At 49.3% G+C, this 5,000-nt stretch overlaps 1 protein-coding gene across 1 annotated transcript in view; it reads right to left on the bottom strand.

The window, feature by feature from the left end:
• Window positions 1-5,000, bottom strand: part of LOC124018643 (ATP-binding cassette sub-family C member 12-like) — a 159,864-nt gene that overhangs the window by 101,141 nt on the left and 53,723 nt on the right.

Below are 5,000 nucleotides of genomic sequence, written 5' to 3'. Positions count from 1 at the left end.
TTGAAGAGCAGGTCTTAGTGCCTGGTAGTTCCTGTTGAAGAGAAGGTCTTAGTGGATGGTAGTTCCTGTTGAAGAGCAGGTCTTAGTGCCTGGTAGTTCCTGTTGAAGAGCAGGTCTTAGTGCCTGGTAGTTCCTGTTGAAGAGCAGGTCTTAGTGCCTGGTAGTTCCTGTTGAAGAGCAGGTCTTAGTGGATGGTAGTTCCTGTTGAAGAGCAGGTCTTAGTGCCTGGTAGTTCCTGTTGAAGAGCAGGTCTTAGTGGGTGGTAGTTCCTGTTGAAGAGCAGGTCTTAGTGGGTGGTAGTTCCTGTTGAAGAGCAGGTCTTAGTGGGTGGTAGTTCCTGTTGAAGAGCAGGTCTTAGTGCCTGGTAGTTCCTGTTGAAGAGCAGGTCTTAGTGCCTGGTAGTTCCTGTTGAAGAGCAGGTCTTAGTGGATGGTAGTTCCTGTTGAAGAGCAGGTCTTAGTGCCTGGTAGTTCCTGTTGAAGAGCAGGTCTTAGTGCCTGGTAGTTCCTGTTGAAGAGCAGGTCTTAGTGGGTGGTAGTTCCTGTTGAAGAGCAGGTCTTAGTGCCTGGTAGTTCCTGTTGAAGTGCAGGTCTTAGTGCCTGGTAGTTCCTGTTGAAGAGCAGGTCTTAGTGCCTGGTAGTTCCTGTTGAAGAGCAGGTCTTAGTGCCTGGTAGTTCCTGTTGAAGAGCAGGTCTTAGTGCCTGGTAGTTCCTGTTGAAGAGCAGGTCTTAGTGGGTGGTAGTTCCTGTTGAAGAGCAGGTCTTAGTGGGTGGTAGTTCCTGTTGAAGAGCAGGTCTTAGTGGGTGGTAGTTCCTGTTGAAGAGCAGGTCTTAGTGCCTGGTAGTTCCTGTTGAAGAGCAGGTCTTAGTGGGTGGTAGTTCCTGTTGAAGAGCAGGTCTTAGTGGGTGGTAGTTCCTGTTGAAGAGCAGGTCTTAGTGCCTGGTAGTTCCTGTTGAAGAGCAGGTCTTAGTGCCTGGTAGTTCCTGTTGAAGAGCAGGTCTTAGTGCCTGGTAGTTCCTGTTGAAGAGCAGGTCTTAGTGGGTGGTAGTTCCTGTTGAAGAGCAGGTCTTAGTGCCTGGTAGTTCCTGTTGAAGAGCAGGTCTTAGTGGGTGGTAGTTCCTGTTGAAGAGCAGGTCTTAGTGGGTGGTAGTTCCTGTTGAAGAGCAGGTCTTAGTGCCTGGTAGTTCCTGTTGAAGAGCAGGTCTTAGTGCCTGGTAGTTCCTGTTGAAGAGCAGGTCTTAGTGCCTGGTAGTTCCTGTTGAAGAGCAGGTCTTAGTGCCTGGTAGTTCCTGTTGAAGAGCAGGTCTTAGTGCCTGGTAGTTCCTGTTGAAGAGCAGGTCTTAGTGGGTGGTAGTTCCTGTTGAAGAGCAGGTCTTAGTGGGTGGTAGTTCCTGTTGAAGAGCAGGTCTTAGTGGGTGGTAGTTCCTGTTGAAGAGCAGTTCTTAGTGGATGGTCGTTCCTGTTGAAGAGCAGGTCTTAGTGGGTGGTAGTTCCTGTTGAAGAGCAGGTCTTAGTGGATGGTAGTTCCTGTTGAAGAGCAGGTCTTAGTGGGTGGTAGTTCCTGTTGAAGAGCAGGTCTTAGTGGATGGTAGTTCCTGTTGAAGAGCAGGTCTTAGTGCCTGGTAGTTCCTGTTGAAGAGCAGGTCTTAGTGGATGGTAGTTCCTGTTGAAGAGCAGGTCTTAGTGGATGGTAGTTCCTGTTGAAGAGCAGGTCTTAGTGCCTGGTAGTTCCTGTTGAAGAGCAGGTCTTAGTGGGTGGTAGTTCCTGTTGAAGAGCAGGTCTTAGTGGGTGGTAGTTCCTGTTGAAGAGCAGGTCTTAGTGCCTGGTAGTTCCTGTTGAAGAGCAGGTCTTAGTGGGTGGTAGTTCCTGTTGAAGAGCAGGTCTTAGTGGGTGGTAGTTCCTGTTGAAGAGCAGGTCTTAGTGGGTGGTAGTTCCTGTTGAAGAGCAGGTCTTAGTGGGTGGTAGTTCCTGTTGAAGAGCAGGTCTTAGTGTGTAGTAGTTCCTGTTGAAGAGCAGGTCTTAGTGCCTGGTAGTTCCTGTTGAAGAGCAGGTCTTAGTGGGTGGTAGTTCCTGTTTAAGAGCAGGTCTTAGTGCCTGGTAGTTCCTGTTGAAGAGCAGGTCTTAGTGCCTGGTAGTTCCTGTTGAAGAGCAGGTCTTAGTGCCTGGTAGTTCCTGTTGAAGAGCAGGTCTTAGTGGGTGGTAGTTCCTGTTGAAGAGCAGGTCTTAGTGGATGGTAGTTCCTGTTGAAGAGCAGGTCTTAGTGGGTGGTAGTTCCTGTTGAAGAGCAGGTCTTAGTGGATGGTAGTTCCTGTTGAAGAGCAGGTATTAGTGGATGGTAGTTCCTGTTGAAGAGCAGGTCTTAGTGCCTGGTAGTTCCTGTTGAAGAGCAGGTCTTAGGGCCTGGTAGTTCCTGTTGAAGAGCAGGTCTTAGTGGGTGGTAGTTCCTGTTGAAGAGCAGGTCTTAGTGGGTGGTAGTTCCTGTTGAAGAGCAGGTCTTAGTGCCTGGTAGTTCCTGTTGAAGAGCAGGTCTTAGTGGGTGGTAGTTCCTGTTGAAGAGCAGGTCTTAGTGCCTGGTAGTTCCTGTTGAAGAGCAGGTCTTAGTGGGTGGTAGTTCCTGTTGAAGAGCAGGTCTTAGTGGGTGGTAGTTCCTGTTGAAGAGCAGGTCTTAGTGGGTGGTAGTTCCTGTTGAAGAGCAGGTCTTAGTGGGTGGTAGTTCCTGTTGAAGAGCAGGTCTTAGTGGGTGGTAGTTCCTGTTGAAGAGCAGGTCTTAGTGCCTGGTAGTTCCTGTTGAAGAGCAGGTCTTAGTGGGTGGTAGTTCCTGTTGAAGAGCAGGTCTTAGTGCCTGGTAGTTCCTATTGAAGAGCAGGTCTTAGTGCCTGGTAGTTCCTGTTGAAGAGCAGGTCTTAGTGCCTGGTAGTTCCTGTTGAAGAGCAGGTCTTAGTGCCTGGTAGTTCCTGTTGAAGAGCAGGTCTTAGTGCCTGGTAGTTCCTGTTGAAGAGCAGGTCTTAGTGGGTGGTAGTTCCTGTTGAAGTGCAGGTCTTAGTGGGTGGTAGTTCCTGTTGAAGAGCAGGTCTTAGTGGTTGGTAGTTCCTGTTGAAGAGCAGGTGTTAGTGCCTGGTAGTTCCTGTTGAAGAGCAGGTCTTAGTGCCTGGTAGTTCCTGTTGAAGAGCAGGTCTTAGTGCCTGGTAGTTCCTGTTGAAGAGCAGGTCTTAGTGGATGGTAGTTCCTGTTGAAGAGCAGGTCTTAGTGCCTGGTAGTTCCTGTTGAAGAGCAGGTCTTAGTGCCTGGTAGTTCCTGTTGAAGAGCAGGTCTTAGTGCCTGGTAGTTCCTGTTGAAGAGCAGGTCTTAGTGGGTGGTAGTTCCTGTTGAAGAGCAGGTCTTAGTGGGTGGTAGTTCCTGTTGAAGAGCAGGTCTTAGTGCCTGGTAGTTCTGTTGAAGAGCAGGTCTTAGTGGGTGGTAGTTCCTGTTGAAGAGCAGGTCTTAGTGGGTGGTAGTTCCTGTTGAAGAGCAGGTCTTAGTGGGTGGTAGTTCCTGTTGAAGAGCAGGTCTTAGTGCCTGGTAGTTCCTGTTGAAGAGCAGGTCTTAGTGGGTGGTAGTTCCTGTTGAAGAGCAGGTCTTAGTGCCTGGTAGTTCCTGTTGAAGAGCAGGTCTTAGTGCCTGGTAGTTCCTATTGAAGAGCAGGTCTTAGTGCCTGGTAGTTCCTGTTGAAGAGCAGGTCTTAGTGCCTGGTAGTTCCTGTTGAAGAGCAGGTCTTAGTGCCTGGTAGTTCCTGTTGAAGAGCAGGTCTTAGTGCCTGGTAGTTCCTGTTGAAGAGCAGGTCTTAGTGGGTGGTAGTTCCTGTTGAAGAGCAGGTCTTAGTGGGTGGTAGTTCCTGTTGAAGAGCAGGTCGTAGTGCCTGGTAGTTCCTGTTGAAGAGCAGGTCTTAGTGCCTGGTAGTTCCTATTGAAGAGCAGGTCTTAGTGCCTGGTAGTTCCTGTTGAAGAGCAGGTCTTAGTGCCTGGTAGTTCCTGTTGAAGAGCAGGTCTTAGTGCCTGGTAGTTCCTGTTCAAGAGCAGGTCTTAGTGCCTGGTAGTTCCTGTTGAAGAGCAGGTCTTAGTGGGTGGTAGTTCCTGTTGAAGAGCAGGTCTTAGTGCCTGGTAGTTCCTGCTGAAGAGCAGGTCTTAGTGCCTGGTAGTTCCTGTTGAAGAGCAGGTCTTAGTGGGTGGTAGTTCCTGTTGAAGAGCAGGTCTTAGTGCCTGGTAGTTCCTGTTGAAGAGCAGGTCTTAGTGCCTGGTAGTTCCTGTTGAAGAGCAGGTCTTAGTGCCTGGTAGTTCCTGTTGAAGAGCAGGTCTTAGTGCCTGGTAGTCCTGTTGAAGAGCAGGTCTTAGTGCCTGGTAGGTCCTGTTGAAGAGCAGGTCTTAGTGCCTGGTAGTTCCTGTTGAAGAGCAGGTCTTAGTGCCTGGTAGTTCCTGTTGAAGAGCAGGTCTTAGTGCCTGGTAGTTCCTGTTGAAGAGCAGGTCTTAGTGCCTGGTAGTTCCTGTTGAAGAGCAGGTCTTAGTGGATGGTAGTTCCTGTTGAAGAGCAGGTCTTAGTGCCTGGTAGTTCCTGTTGAAGAGCAGGTCTTAGTGCCTGGTAGTTCCTGTTGAAGAGCAGGTCTTAGTGCCTGGTAGTTCCTGTTGAAGAGCAGGTCTTAGTGCCTGGTAGTTCCTGTTGAAGAGCACGTCTTAGTGGATGGTAGTTCCTGTTGAAGAGCAGGTCTTAGTGCCTGGTAGTTCCTGTTGAAGAGCAGGTCTTAGTGCCTGGTAGTTCCTGTTGAAGAGCAGTTCTTAGTGCCTGGTAGTTCCTGTTGAAGAGCAGGTCTTATGCTGGTGTGAGACGGGTTTTGATAGTCGATCGTTTGTTCTATTTTACTGTGTTTTTAAAAATGTTTTAAACTGTTTCGTTGGAACCTCTGTGGCTTCTAGAACGTCTTGATGGAGTCGTATTACCTTGTTGTTCTCCGTGGCTTCTAGAACGTCTT

Source organism: Oncorhynchus gorbuscha, unplaced genomic scaffold, assembly GCF_021184085.1.
Source record: "Oncorhynchus gorbuscha isolate QuinsamMale2020 ecotype Even-year unplaced genomic scaffold, OgorEven_v1.0 Un_scaffold_553, whole genome shotgun sequence".
Taxonomy (NCBI): Eukaryota; Metazoa; Chordata; class Actinopteri; order Salmoniformes; family Salmonidae; genus Oncorhynchus; species Oncorhynchus gorbuscha.
This window is presented reverse-complemented; position numbering and strand designations above follow the sequence as displayed.